Source organism: Carcharhinus amblyrhynchos, chromosome 14 (genome assembly GCF_965287045.1).
Source record: "Carcharhinus amblyrhynchos chromosome 14, sCarAmb.v2.hapA, whole genome shotgun sequence".
Classification (NCBI taxonomy): Eukaryota; Metazoa; Chordata; class Chondrichthyes; order Carcharhiniformes; family Carcharhinidae; genus Carcharhinus; species Carcharhinus amblyrhynchos.
The window spans coordinates 67,801,204-67,817,191 of record NC_137337.1 but is presented as its reverse complement, the minus strand read 5'-3'; the positions used below and the strand labels follow the sequence as shown (position 1 = coordinate 67,817,191).

General features: G+C 46.9%; 1 protein-coding gene across 1 annotated transcript in view; it reads left to right on the top strand.

The window, feature by feature from the left end:
• Window positions 1–362: 362 nt before the first annotated feature.
• LOC145352758 (pleckstrin homology domain-containing family G member 3-like) overlaps window positions 363–15,988 on the top strand; it is a 196,213-nt gene continuing 180,587 nt past the window's right edge. Inside the window, exon 1 of the mRNA XM_080203034.1 lies at window positions 363–454. The gene's annotated coding sequence lies outside the window, so the exon portion shown is untranslated. The remainder of the gene's footprint in view (window positions 455–15,988) is intronic.

Below are 15,988 nucleotides of genomic sequence, written 5' to 3'. Positions count from 1 at the left end.
AATGCATATTTAAGACCCACTCTCGAGAATTTTAAGTAGCCAAGTGACATTCCTTCGACATCCTTTTGAAAATAGTCGAGTGTTTTCAGACGCTGATGTAATTTTTGGCATTGGGGAAGTTTTGTAAAGGGTCGAATTTAAATAGGCAATGGAAACTTTTTTTTAAAGTCCATATTTGTCTTTTTTTTAGATACGAAAACTTTCGAAAAGTTTTTTTTTGAAAGAGTGCAATACCCTATCAAAGGATGGGACAGGAGAGGGGAGGGCACTGAGGGCAGGGCGGGGTCCAGAAAACTTTTTGAAAAGTTTGGGAAAAGTTTCTGGCGCGTGCGCAGTGCGCTGCTGAAACTGACAAGCGGCGGCGGGGATTTTCACAGAAAGTGAAAGAGGAGAGAGAGAGAGGGAGCAGGAACAGGCAGGAGATCTCCCGGAGTCACTGTCTGCCCCATTCCCGGTGAGTTACTGCTCTCAGGCTGGGCTGCTGCTAAGACTGGCTTTGCAAGGGAGGGTGTGGCATGTCTGTGGGTGCCTGTGTGGCTCAGGGTGCGAGCCCGGTCAGCATGTGGCCACAGGGCAGGCATCGGTGCACATAACACACACAGCTTACTGGGGAGAGGAGGGCAGAGAGGGCTGAGCGTGGGTAGGGTGGACAGTGAGGAAGGGCACACGGATGGACAGTGAGGGAGGGCACAGGGGTGGACAGTGAGGGAGGGGACAGGGGTGGACAGTGAGGGAGGGGACAGGGGTGGACAGTGAGGGAGGGGACAGGGGTGGACAGTGAGGGAGGGGACAGGGGTGGACAGTGAGGGAGGGCACAGAGGGGCAGGGCAATGGCAGTGGGTGATGGGAGAGGGCTCAGGTAAGCGATGGGGTGAGCACAGAGAGAGGTGGATAATATGGGAGGGCACTGAGGGGGAGAGGACTCGGATAGAGAGCATGGAGGGCCTGGAGAGAGGTTGGCTGATTGGGAGGGCTGCGGATGAGGAAGGGTACGGAAAGGGTATGTGGCAATAGGGGAGGGCGCAGAGGGGGATGGGCAATGAGGGGAAAATAAGAGAGGGCTTGGAGAAGGGGTGAGGATCGATCAGAGAGGGGATGAAGGATGGGAAGGGCACGGAGGAGTGGGGGTGATGGGGAGGGCATGGTGAGGGGTTGGATGAATGGGGATGGCACATGGGGATGGGGGAGAGGGCTCAGGCAGATAGTGGGTGAATGGGGGAGGACTGGGAGAGTGGGTGGGTGAATGGGGGAGGACTGGGAGAGTGGGTGGGTGAATGGGGGAGGACTGGGAGAGTGGGTGGGTGAATGGGGGAGGACTGGGAGAGTGGGTGGGTGAATGGGGGAGGACTGGGAGAGTGGGTGGGTGAATGGGGGAGGACTGGGAGAGTGGGTGGGTGAATGGGGGAGGACTGGGAGAGTGGGTGGGTGAATGGGGGAGGACTGGGAGAGTGGGTGGGTGAATGGGGGAGGACTGGGAGAGTGGGTGGGTGAATGGGGGAGGACTGGGAGAGTGGGTGGGTGAATGGGGGAGGACTGGGAGAGTGGGTGGGTGAATGGGGGAGGACTGGGAGAGTGGGTGGGTGAATGGGGGAGGACTGGGAGAGTGGGTGGGTGAATGGGGGAGGACTGGGAGAGTGGGTGGGTGAATGGGGGAGGACTGGGAGAGTGGGTGGGTGAATGGGGGAGGACTGGGAGAGTGGGTGGGTGAATGGGGGAGGACTGGGAGAGTGGGTGGGTGAATGGGGGAGGACTGGGAGAGTGGGTGGGTGAATGGGGGAGGACTGGGAGAGTGGGTGGGTGAATGGGGGAGGACTGGGAGAGTGGGTGGGTGAATGGGGGAGGACTGGGAGAGTGGGTGGGTGAATGGGGGAGGACTGGGAGAGTGGGTGGGTGAATGGGGGAGGACTGGGAGAGTGGGTGGGTGAATGGGGGAGGACTGGGAGAGTGGGTGGGTGAATGGGGGAGGACTGGGAGAGTGGGTGGGTGATGTGGTTCAGAGATTGAAAGGCCTCCTATTTTCGTTGAAAGTGTGTGGCAAACGTGAAATAATGTGATATCAATGTGAAATTGCTGTTTGACTTTTGGTAAATGTCTCAGTGATGGCATCTGTGTTCAGTCCTCTGCCTCTGGGTGCCAACTGGACTCAGTAATCAAATTGCTGTTGAAATCACACTGAGGCTGTGTTGACAGGTACACGTGATAAACTGGTCTTTTTCCTGTTGTGTTATTGTGAGAAGCTGCAATCAATACAGTGAGAAGGATCTCTTTGCTGTCAGACTGAGGGGAGCGATGTAATAGAGATCTTTAAAATTATAATGGTGATTAGCAGGGTAAGTGTAGTGAAGATGCAAGTAAATCTGATAGGGAGTTCAAAAGAACAAAGAGAAGTACAGCACAGGGACAGGCCATTCGGCCCTCCAAGCCCATGCTGATCATGATGCCCTAACTAAACTAAACAAACTTCTGCTGTTACTCTGTCTGTATCCCTCCATTCCCTCCTTATTCATGTCCCTATCCAAATTCCTCTTTAAAAGTTGCTAATGAACCTGCTTCCATCACCTCCTCTGGCAGCACGTTCCAGGCACTTGCCACTCTCTGCGTGAAAATCTTCCCCTGCACACCTCCCTTACGTCCACCCCATCTCACCTTGAATCTGGGGGGAGAAAGGGCCTCCAACTATCCGCCCTGTCTATGCCTCCCATAATTTTGTAGGCCTCTATCGGGTCTCCCCTCAAGCTTCTGCCTTTCAAGGAGCGAAATCCCCATTTAGAGAGAGGGACCCGCTACCTTAAGGAGTGAAAACGGAGCTCTGACGGAGAGTCATCTGGACTCAAAACATTGGCTCTATTCTCTCTCCACAGATGCTGTCAGAGCTGCTGAGATTTTCCGGCCTTTTCTGTTTTTTTTTATACATCTGATTCCAGCCTCCACAGTATTTTGCTTTTACTGTAAGAAGTGGTTGAGGTGAATATCTGAGATTCATTCAACGGGAAGGTAATTAAACACTTGAGTGAGAAAAAGAGAATATAATATATGCTTATAGGGATTGATGGGAAGGGGGATTGCAGAGTGTGGTTGGGTGGAGTATGAACACTGCTATAGACCATTTGGGCCAAATGACCAGTTCCAGTGCTGTAAGTGCTATGTAAGGGAGCTAAACTATCAGTCAAGTGTAGCTACCGTGAGCACTTATCATCTATCCCCTTTTGAGCGGTAGTTGTAATTTAGAATTTAGACCATGTCTTTGGGGAGTCTGAATGCCACTTGAAACTTGCCACGGTTATCACAGTAAGAGTGGGCATGTGTGTGAAATTTTACACGCTGTGTGTATGACGAATCGAAAAACACTGAGCTAATTTTCACCGTCTTAAATTCGTCTGGAGGGGGCTGGGGGAGTGCACTCTTAAAACTGAGGTGAGGTTCTGACTGTAAAAGATTTATTACGGACAGATTTATATCCCGTGCATATTGCAGAACCGCTTCCAGTGAAATTGAGAAGAGCAGGGCGGTGGTCTGGTCGTTCTGAATTCGTTGCCCTATGTTTACAGAGCAGAAAGATAAATAAGTTGCATTAGTATAGTACCTATCTCAACCTCAGGATCTCCCAGTGTATCGTAGCCAATTAATGGAGACACGGTGGCACAGCGGTTCGCACTGCTGCCTCTCAGCACCAGGTACTCGGGTTCGATTCCTGGCTTGGGTCACTGCCTGTGCGGAGTCTGCACATTCTCCCCATGTCTGTGTGAGTTTTCTCCCATAGTCCAAAAGACATGCTGGTTAGGTGTATTGGCTATGCTAAATTCCCCTTTCAGTGTACCCGAGCAGGCACCAGGGTGTGGCGTCTAAGGGGTTTTCACAGTGACTTCATTGCAGTGTTAATGTAAACCTACTTGTGACTAATCCTTTAACTTTTAATGCTTCTGTAGTGTAGTCACTGGTGAAATGTGATAACCAGTTCACGCAGAATAAACACCCATAGTAGAATCAAAGCGAATGTAAATATTGGCCAGGATGTTACAGAGAACCTGCCTGCTCTTCTTCAAGTAGTGTTATGGGAACTTTCACTTCCACCTGAGAAAGCTTTTAAAACTTTATTTATTAGTGTCACCAGTAGGCTTACCTTAACACTGCAATGAAGTTACTGTGAAAATCCCCTAGTCGCCTCACTCCGGTGCCTGTTCGGCTACACTGAGGGAGAATTTAGCAGGGCCAATGCACCTAACCAGCACGTCTTCCGGACTGTGGGAGGAAACTGGAGGAAACCCATGCAGACACGGGGAGAATGTGCAGACTCAGCACAGGCAGTGACCTGGAATTGAATCCGTGTCCCTGGCGCCGTGAGGCACCAATGCTAACAACTGTGCCCCCCTCAACGGGCCAAGTTCTGCATCCTAAACGACAGCTCTTCCTCAGTATTGCACTGGGAATGCCCACCTTGATTGTAACCTCAAATCTCCTGAGTGAGACTTGAACTCTCAGTCCTGTCGGAGGTAGGAAGCGTATCACTGATGCACAGCTCACATAGGAGGTAGCACCATGGAGTGACCTTATCACTGTCCCAAAACCATGGCTTGAAAAGTAGGCTATCAAAGCATGTCTGACGCCAGATTCCCAGAACAAGTGCTCTACTCTGACTTTCGATAAGGCAAGCGAACCCCGAGGAGGGGCTTATTGAATACAAGTTGGCTCGGATAAGGGAAGGGAAAATTCAGCTGAGGTTCCTGCTCCTCCTTAGTGTAGGGATTTTTACTCACTGGCTGAGGGCAGGGTTCAAACTTAGCCACAGTCCACCCTGCCCCCCCCACCACTTTCCCAGACTCTGGCTTGGTTTCTCACTCCTGTCAGAGAGCCAGCTGCTAACTCGAACTAAGCCCAAGCGTACGCAGCTTGGTGATTTGAGTAAGAGATTGCAGCTGTATCAGGACTGGGAAAAATTCCCAACATGAAGAACAACACAAATATAACATCAGGTCAAGAAGTTCCAAAGCACCTAGTTTACAAGCAACTGCTTTTGAAGTACATTCTGTATTACATGGCCAAAACCACAGCTAATTTTCGCACGGCAGGACTTACTAAGACCCAGGCCAAAAACTCCCAAGATGTTTTATGAAGTTAGCTTAGACCGTAAGTTTTTACATTTGAACTTGGCATTAGGGCGAGCAGAAAGTGTTTCACTCCAGGTATGATTCAAGTGACCTACTAGGGAGCTTTCATCAAACAAAGTTTATTAAGAATACAGTTAAAATATAACAAAAAGATTTAGCATACATTTTTACCAATTACAATAATTAAACATATTTCTTAACAGCTAGCTTTCTCTGTTGTTCCAACTTAAATACCTGACAGATTTATACCCTTCTTCAGACTTGGCATAGAAGGCAAGTATGCTGGATTTTGCAGCTTTTTTACTCCTGCTGTGATTTGGATGTTGGATGAATTCCCTGAGGCTTCTCAATCCTGGAACTTTCCAAAAAACCTCTGGAGACGGAGAGGCACTGCCTGCTTCCACCAGCTTCTCGCAGCAACTGAGAAACAAAACTAAACCTTGGAATGCTGTGAAAAAGAAAGCTGTCCCCTGGCATATCACCTGTCAAGCATCCTCAATCCAGCTCCACTCAGCAATCCCCAAAGGACCAATAGAACGACAGATTAAAATAAGCATGATGTCCATTATATTGCTTCAGGAACAATTAGAGGACACGGGCTGCTGACATAGAAACATAGAAGACAGGAGCAGGAGGAGGCCATTTGGCCTTTTGAGCCTGCTCTGCCATTCATTATGATCGTGGCTGATCGTCCAACTCTGTAGTCTAATCCTGCTTTCTCCCCGTAACCTTTAATCCCATTCACCCCAAGTGCTATATCCAGCCGCCTCTTGAATACATTCCGTGTTTTGGCTCACCACTCTTTGGGTGAAGAAAAGTCTCCTCACCTCCGTCTTAAATGGTCTATTCTGAATCCTCAAACTGTGACCCCTGGTACTGGACTCCCCCGCCATTGGGAATATCCTACCTGCATCTACCCTGTCTAGTTCTGTTGTGAGATTCCCCCCTCCCACCCCATTCGTCTGAACTCCAGTGGAGACAATCCTAACCGAGTCACTCTCTCTTCATACATCAGTCCTGCCATCCCCGAAATCAGCCTGGTTAAACCTTTGCTGCACTCCCATTGAGACCAAGAGCACGGCGCCAACAAAATCCTGTAAAAGGTCATGATTAAAATGTGCTTGTTGAATGCATTTTAACAAATGCATTTTTTAATGCATTTAACCGTCACAAACTCCCCAAATGAGGTAGAGATGCCAGCGTTGGACTAAGGTAAGCACAGTAAGTGGTCTCATGACACTAGGTTAAAGTCCGACAGGTTTATTTGGTAGCACAAGCTTTCGGAGCGCTGCTGACAGTATTTAGTTCCAGCCAGAGATTCCTCAGCACATGGTATCTCATAAGCGCCCATCACAAAGCTTCCAGAAGCAAACACTAATGTGACACAATCCATCTCAATCTGTTTTTGTGTGTATGACACTTCCTGACTCAGACATTTGAGACTTAAACAGCCAACGACAGTCAATATAAACTGTCCCAATAAAGATAAATGGGAATACTTTCTTAATGACGAAAGAGGAATTGTTGAAGGATGTAAAGAAATTGGATTTATTATTGTCACATGTACTGGGATACAGTGAAAAGTATTGTTTCTTGTGGGCTATACAGACAAAGCTTATCGTTCATAGAGCACATAGGGGAGAAGGAAAGGAGAGGATGCAGAATATTGTAATGGGTGCACGGTGGTTAGCACTGCTGCCTCACAGCGCCAGGGACCCAGGTTCGATTCCCAACTTGGCTCACTGTTTGTGTTTGTTCTTCCTGTGTTTGCGTGGGTTTCCTCTGGGAGCTCCAATTTTCTCCCAGAGTCCAAAAGATGTGCTGGTTAGGTGCACTGACCATGCTAAATTCTCCCTCTGTGTGCCTGAACAGCCACCGGAGTGTGGCAACTAGGGGATTTTCACAGTAACTTCATTGCAGTGTTAATGTAAGCCTTACTTGTGACACTAATAAATAAACTTTACTGCAATTACCAACAGGGGTGCAGAGTTTGAGAGGCAGGAGAGAATCTGATAGGGAAGCATGATGGCCACAGTGGTTAGTGCTGCTGCCTCACAGTACCGGGGAGCTAGGTTCGATTCCGACCTTGGGTGACTGTGTGCACATTCTCCCCATGTCTGTGTGGGTTTCCTCTGGGTGCTCCGGTTCCCTCCCACAGTCCAACGATGTGCGGGTTAGGTTGATTGGCCATGCTAAATTGCCCCTTAGTGTCAGGGAGATTAGTAGGGTAAATATGTGGGGTTACGGGAATAGGGTCTGGTTGGGATTGTGGTTAGTACTGACTTGATGGGCTGAATGGCCTCCTCCTGTACTGTAGGGATTCTATGTGCCTATTACCTTCTAATTTGGGCATTCTAGTGGGCCTTACATGTGTTTTAGTTTCTCTTCTATTTTTAATTTGGGTTGGGGTCCTGGCCTGTTGCTTGCCGCAAGGTGCAGCGAGTGACCAATGGAATTGAAGGATTGAGCGTTCCTCCGGAATTGGCTTCTAACCGTGACCCTGCCAGCATGGCGCACACGCTGGCAAACCCACATTGCTGCCTCTGGTTTCTCCAACCCTCTGCTCCCAAGAGTCGAAGTGCCCACTGAGAATGCGGGATCACCAGTCAGTCCTGCTACCAACTATATCACTTGGCAAAGTGTTGATCCAACACCTGTTGCCTTTATATAGAACATAGAAAAACTACAGCACAAACAGGCCCTTCGGCCCACAAGTTGCACCGAACACATCTCTACCTCTTACCTATAACCCTCTATTTTACTAAGTCAACAGCACCTTTAACAAAGCAGGATATCCCCTCAGGCACTTCACAGAGCCTTTATCAAATGGAATTTGATTAGGGTTGTTATCAGACTGGTCTGCAGATGCAAATATCAAGGGCGGCACAATGGTTAACACCGCTGCTTCACAGCGCCAAGAACCTGGGTTCGATTCCTGGCTTGGCTTATTGTCTGTCTGGAGTTTGCACATTCTCCCCATGCCTGCGTGGGTTTCCTCCGGGTGCTCCGGTTTCCTCCCACAGTCCAAAGATGTGCAGGTTAGGTGGATTGGCTGGGCTTTGGGGATGGGGTCTGGGTGGGATTGTGGTTGGTGCAGACTTGATAGGCAGAATAGCCTCCTCCTGCACTGTAGGGATTCTATGAGTCTAGGATAGGTGACAACAAGTTCGGTCAGGAGCTAGTTTTGTGGGTTACACATGAACATACAAAGCAGAAATAAAAGTAGGCCATTTGGCCCCTTAAGGCTGTTGCGCCATTTAGTTAAGATCGTGATCTGTTTGTCTTTTGAGTTCCACTCTCCCAACTACTCCTGAAAACCTTTGATCCCCTTGCCTCTCAAGAATCTATCTATCCCCACCTTAAAAATATTCAGTGATTCTTTACCACCCCCACACCCCCAAAAAATCTTAAATGAGGAGAGAGAGAAGGAGAAAAAAAGGCAAAGGGATTTAGGGAAGAAATTCCAGAATTTAGAGCCCAGATGGCTGATGATACAGCGACAGATGAAGGGGTTAAGGGAGTGCAGATGCTAGGGTTGGAGCGATGCAGAGACACCAGGCAGTTGTAGGGCTGCAAGGGGCTACAAAGGTGGTAGGCTTGGGATGGGGTGGACACGAGGCCACGGATGATGCCACACACCGAGGGCACAACTTTGATTCATTCCAAAGATGGGGGCAGAGATGGGCAGAGCACTGATTTAGATAAAATACCCCCCAATCTGGAACAAAAACAGACACTTTCTGTGAGGATTCGGAAGGTGGGGAAGGGAGCAGTTGCCGTGCCACTGGGTTAATGAATTGAACAAAATGGACCTGGAAGAATTAACTGATGAGCAAATGGTTTGCATAGACCTGTGCTGCTTTTATTGGCCATGTTTCTTTCTCTACACCCTAGCTATGACTGTAACACTACATTCTGCACCCTCTCCTTTCCTTCTCTGTGAAGGGTATGCTTTGTCTGAATAGTGCACAAGAAACAATACTTTTCACTGTAACCCAGTACATGTGACAATAAATCAAATCAAAAGTTTATATCTCCCTACTTAAAAAACTTACCTCAAAATCCATCTCTGTTAAATACCTCCCACTGTCTCACTAGTGGAGACGTCTTCTCATTCTCTATCCGATCAAAGCCCTTCATAATTTTAAAGACTTCTGTCAACCTTTTTGGCAAATCAATTAAACTAAATCAAATTGGCTAAGGGAAGAAATAAACATTCTCTCAATCTCTTTGGTAAAACAGTTAAATTAAATCAAATTAACTGAGGAAGAAATCAACATTCTCTCAATCTCTTTGGTAAAACAGTTAAATTAAATCAAATTAACTGAGGAAGAAATCAACATTCTCTCAATCTCTTTGGTAAAACAGTTAAACTAAATCAAATTAACTCAGAGGCAAATCAAAAGGAGCGGCCCCCCCAAAAAGAAGAAACACTCGAAACAAAAGACAAAGGAGAAAGGAAACTTCAGACATCAAATTAAAGTGTGATTAGGGGACCCTGGCCAGGGACCCTGACCCAGTGCCAGGGACCTGGGTTCAATTCCTGGCTTGGGTCGCTGTCTGTGTGAAGTTTGCACGTTCCCCTCGTGTCTGCATGGGTTTCCTCCGGTTTCCTCCCACAGTCCAAAAATTAGGTTGATTGGCCGTGCTAAAATTGCCCCTTAGTGCCAGAGGGATTAGCTAGGGTAAATACATGAGGCTGTGGGGATAGGGCCTGGGTGGGATTGTGGTCGGTGCAGACCCATTGGGCCAAATGGTCTCCTTCTGCATTGAAGGAAGTCAATGATTCCGTAATTAAAAGGGTTAATAATGTCCCCCAGCGCTTGCAGTGCCCAGTGGGCATGGAAGGTCTCAATAGTGCCCTCGGGCACCACATGCTCTCTCTCCAGACATTCGGGTTCGCCGACCCCCTCGGTGGTCTGCCAGCACCAGATTTCTGTAGATCAAGAGCAGCATGGGACTGAAGTGCAAACGAAACAACATCAGAAGGTTTTAAAGGTAACTAAAAAGTCTTAGCCGCTTGGGTGAGGCGCTTGGAAGAAGAATCTGTTAGTTTAGAGGGGCTCTGGAAAGGTGAGCCATTGTTGACACTTGTCATGGTTTCCATGGTTGCGAGTGCATTAATGGACTCACTTTGTTCACTTGAAGGGTGATTGCACTTTGTGCCTCTGGAGGTGGCAGCCAGAATCTCCAGTTCGTTCTGCAAATACCATGGGTTAAAGGTTAACGACAGGAATGTACAGATCACAGCGAGTGCACTTGAGCACCGTGGCTTAGCTCGCTTCTGTAAAACAAATCTCCTGAATTCCACAAAGAAAGCTTGCATTAATGTAGCGCCTTTGACATTGTGAAATGTCCCAAGGCATTTCGCAGGGGCATTGTCAGACAAACCAGGTCACGTGGGATGATGATCTTAGGACAGATCAGCAAAATCTTGGCCAAACAGGAGGCAACTTAACAGAGGGGCAAGTTTTAAAAGTTTTAAAGTTTTAGTGTCATATGTAGGCTTACATTAATACTGCAATGAAGTTACTATGAAAATCCCCTAGTTGCCACACTCCAGTACCTGTTCAAGTACATTGAGAGGGAATTTAGCATGGCCAATGCACCTAACCAGTCTTTTGGACTGTGGTAGGAAGCCAGAGCACCTGGAGGAAACCCACGCAGACATGGGGAGAATGTGCAGACTCAGCACAGACAGTGACCCAAACCAGGAATTGAACCCGAGTCTCTAATGCTGAGAGACAGCAGTGCTAACCATTGTGCCACCATGTAAAGACAGAGAGAGAGTTCAGTGAGAGAATTCCAGAGCTTAGGGCATCAGTTGGAGAACTTTGGAGCCGGGAGCAAGTGGCAGGATGAAGAAGAAGAAGAAGAACAACACAGCACGGGAAACAGGCCCTTCGGCCCAACGAGCCCGCGCCGCCGTCCCACTATCTCAGTGACCTATTCATGATTTTAGTCTACGTCTAACGTGCGAGGATCAGGGAGGTCCAATTTAGGGACAATTTTAGTACCCAATCAATCAGCCTAAAAGCACATCTTTGGGGGATGTGGGAGGAAACCGGAGCACCCGGAGGAAACCCACGCAACCACGGGGAGAACGTGCAAACTCCCACAGACACAGGCCCAAATCCATGTGTCCGCACAGCAACAGAGATAGTCTCTGAGCTGTCATGTTGCCCTCGAGATGGTCCAGTTTAAGCACACTAACGACATGAAGCAATAGGCAACTCCCGAAGCAACATCCAAGAGCAGCCCACTACAACCTGCCGCCTGCATGCCCCTTGCTGGACTTAAATGCCTGTGGAGACAAAAAAATTCATTATTAAACAGGATGGCTTGTGTGTTTGGCATTAAGATTGAAAGCAGAGAATGTGAGTAAAGATTACATATTCACGAGTAGCAGAAGGTGCAATGTGGTGTTCCACAGGGATCAGTGCTGGGGTCACTGCAGTTTTACATTAACAAATTAGACTTTGGAATTAAATCACTTTCTAAACATGTTGATGACATCTGTGGGGAAATAGTCAATATTGAGGAGGACTGCAACACAGTGTAGCAGGGTATTAGTAAACTTACAGAAAGGGCAAGTACAGCTCAACATGGATACATGTGAGATATATTTTGGGAAGACAAGATTAGAGGTCATTTATTACTTGGAAGGTGCAAGTCCAGGTGAGGGTAGAGACCCAAAGGGATCTCAGAGTACAAACACATCAATCACTAAAAGTTATGCCACAAGATCATTTAAAAAAAAAGCAAGCATTGGATTTTATTTTTAGAGGGATAGTATTGAAAAATAAGAATGTTATACTAAATCTGTATTGAACCTTGGAGTAGTGCACACAGTTATGGTCGCTATATTCATAGAATCCTGTCAGTGCAGAAGGAGGCCATTTGGCCCATTGAGTCTGCACTGACCACAATTCTACATAGGCCCTATTCCCGTAACCCCACATATTTACCATGTTAATCCCCCTGACACTGAGTGGCAATTTATCATGGCCAATCCACCTAACCCCCACGTTTTTGAACTGTAGGAGGAAACTGGAGCAGCCGGACATACACACAGACACTGTGCAAACTCCACACAGATAGTGACCCAAGCTGGGAATCGAACCTGGGTCCCTGGCGCTGTCAGGTCTGCTAACCACAGTGCTGCCCCAATGTTGAAAGGATATAGAGGCACTGATCATGGTGCAGAGAAGATTTACGAGAATGAAACCAGGAATGTGTCGATGTATGTATCAGGACAGATTTTGGAAACAAAAGGCTGAGGGCTGGGCAGGGGGGGGGGGGGGGCGGGGGTGACCTAATTGAGATCTTTGAAATCTATGAAAGGTTTTGATTGAGTGGATAGAGAGAGAATGTTTCTTCTTTTGGGGAAGAGCATAACTAAAGACCATCTATTGAAGACAGTCACCACGAAATCCAATAGGGAATTCAGAAGAAACTACTTCACCCAGAGAGTCGTAAGAAGTGGGCCTCATAGGAGGGATGGCATGGTGGCACTGTGGTTAGCACTGCTGCCTCACAGCAGCAAGGACCCGGGTTCAATTCCCAGCTTGGGTCACTGTCTGTGCAGAGTCTGCATGTTCTCCCCATGTCTGCATGGGTTTGCTCCGGTTTCCTCCCACAGTCCAAAAGATGTGCTGGTTAGGTGCATTGGACACGTTAAATTCTCCCTCAATGTACCCAAACAGGTGCCCGAGTGTGGAGACTAGGGGATTTTTGCAGTAACTTCATTGCAGTGTTAATATAAGCCTACTTGTGACATGAATAAAATAAACTTGAACTTTAAAAGTGAATTGGGAGCCGGGAGTTGGTCATTTTTAGCTCTTTGAACCTGCTCCACCATTCAACAAGATCTGTTTGTGGTGTCAACTGCACTTTGATGTTTGCTTTCCTCCAGTGACCTTCTCCCCGCTGCCCCCACCCGCACCACCCCCATTACTCATAACACTGCTTTGTCTAGTAAAAATCTAACTCTTTCTTGAATAAGTTCAATAAACTAGCTGCCACTGTCTTACATAGAAACTAGAAGCAGGAGTAGGCCATTTGGCCCTTTTTTGAGCCTGCCCCACCATTCATTTTGATCATGGCTGATCATCGAATTCGATATCCTGATCTTTTTTTTCCCCACCCCCTTTCCCCAATTCCTTCAGCCCCAAAAGTTATAACTAATTTCTTGAAATCAGACAATGTTTTGGCCTCAACTGTTTTCTATGGTAGTGAATTCCATACATACACTACTCTCCTGGATGAAGAAATTTCTCCTCACCTCAGTTCTAAAAGGTTTACCCCTTTTCCTCAAATTATGACCCTAGTTCTGGGGGGAGCAACTTGAACAGACTAGTGACCCTTTGGGAGAAAACATTTCTTCTCATCTCCATCTTAAACGGAAGACCTCTCATTCTTAACCCGTGTCCCTGGTCCCAAGTGGAAACGTCTTCCTGGTATCCATTCTATCAAATGCTCTCAGGATCTTGTACGTTTCAATAAGATTACCTCATTCTTCTAAACTCCCAATGGGTACACTAGGTTTACTAAACTAACACCTGGAATTGGTGAGTTGTCCCACGAGGAAAGATTGGACAGGCTAGGCTTGTATTGCTGGAGTATAGAAAGTACAGAAGAGGGGCAGGTGATTGCTAAGGGGAGAAAAAAGGGACATGTTGAAGTTTTTTGTCTTGCACTCATCAGGACACTTTTCAAGGATGCCAATATAAGGGGAAAACAATAATTTATACTGTATGAGAAGAGAGTGCTGATTGTTTGGCAAGTGGGCTCTCTGACTGATAAAGGCATTGCCATGGTGAATGCACCAGTTCATAGTGATTGACAGTTAACTGCCAAACATTGTTTGAAATTTAAACCAGATGGCTTGACCCTGATTGGTTAAGACATTTTCCTGGGGAATGAGTCGGTGAATGTCACTTATTTTGTTTAGATGAAACAATGTGCAATGTGCATACATGTTCTTTCTATCTGCAAAGAATGGAACCCTGTGTATTAATATATGTAGCTTCCAGTACACACACATGCGCAACATTGTGAGCCTGACTGACAATTTTAAATTGCTGGTCAGCATCATTTTTAACACAATGAGAATTATTTAGCAAATGTTATCCATTCGTGGAATCACATCAAATTTTGGACACTATGTTTTGAGTTTTGCACGAACAGACTGTTTGGGTATGGTCTGTAACTTGTCTGCTGCAAATAGCAGCTGGGACATGCTGTTTGATATGATCCATCAGTCTTTGGGATGCACGGTCTCCACAGCTAGCATCACAATGGCACAGATATAAATACAATATTTGTTTGATAAGCAGGACACCTTTTTGTCTTGATGGCAGCATCCTGTTAATGGTGAACACCACTTGTATAGTTATTACATAGCAGCAGCATGGAACAGCTAGCTTCGTCTGTTGCTCAGATTTTTGAGATGCCTTACCCTACTAGGTTTGTCTGAGGTAGACTGGATACTTTTCAGGGCTGATAGCAATGGCCTTCGGCCCATTATGAGTTGTGTGATATGCAGCGAGGAATAATCTAGTCCAGGTAGACATTACCCCACAGGGATCTCTTGATGTGTCCTGTTTCACCATCAAGCTTGCAAGGTGAGCAAATAGGTCTGGCCCTGGTTGCAATAACAGGAATCATAGTGTGTGGAACTGTAAGAATCATAATGTGTATACTGACCTTTGAAGATAGGCTTGCGATAAACTGTGGTAGAGAACCCCTTGGTGAATTTCTCAACCAGTATGTCAAAGAAAGGGAGTTCATTTGACTGCTCTATTTCTCTAAAGGTGAACTTGAGCTCAAGATGGAGCCTGTTAAGAAAGACAAATTATTACAAGTCACTATGATTTAAATGGTTAGCTTAGTTGGCTGGATGGCTGATTTGTAAGAAGTCTCACAACACCAGGTTAAAGTCCAACAGGTTTATTTGATCCCCACTCACCTGACGAAGGAACAGCGTTCCGAAAGCTAGTGGCGTTCACTACCAAATAAACCTGTTGGACTTTAAGCTGGTGTTGTGAGACTACTTATTATGTTTACCCCAGTCCAACGCCGGCATCTCTACATCATGGCTGACTTGTGATGCACAGCGACACCAGAAGCGTGAGTTCAGTTCCTGCACCGGCTGAGGTTATCCACGAAGGCCCCGTCTTCTCAACCTAGTCCCTCACCTGAGGTGTGGTGATCCTCGGGTTAAATCACCACCAGTCACCTCTCCCCCTCAAAGGGGAGAGCAACCAGGACTGTGGTGCCTTTATTGTTCACATCACCCACATATCAGAAATATGTAAGGGTTCAAAGGGCAAGATTGAAGATACATTTTTCTTGGAATCTGTCAAAAGTTTGAAAGTGATTAACCTAGAGAGGATTCCCATGGCAACATCATCTATTTGTGTATTCACGGTGTCGTTAACCCTGACCTTAGCTGCAGTCAAGTTCAGAAGCTCAATGAATGGATGTGTCCCAAGCTGTCCAAAGATGTGCAGGCTAGGTTGGTTGGCCATGCTAACTTGACCATTAATGTCAGGGGGATCAGCAAGGTAGATAGGTGGGATAGGGCCTGGGTGGGATTGCTGTCTGTGTAGGCTTGATGGGCTGAATGGCCTTTTTCTGCACTCTAGGGATTCATACAATGATGGCAGGTCCATATAATCATAATATGGTGCTGCAGCACCAATATCTGTGGTTTCCTTAAGTAAAACATTGGGGAATAGGCCAGCAACGTTAAATGAGCCTGTGGATCCAGCATTGCCATCCATACTGTGGGCCCTGTATGGTCTTTGCAAATGTGAAGGATTCCTTCACGGTAGAAAATTAGTTCAAACTGGTTGTAAGAGGTGACTCGATTGAAACAT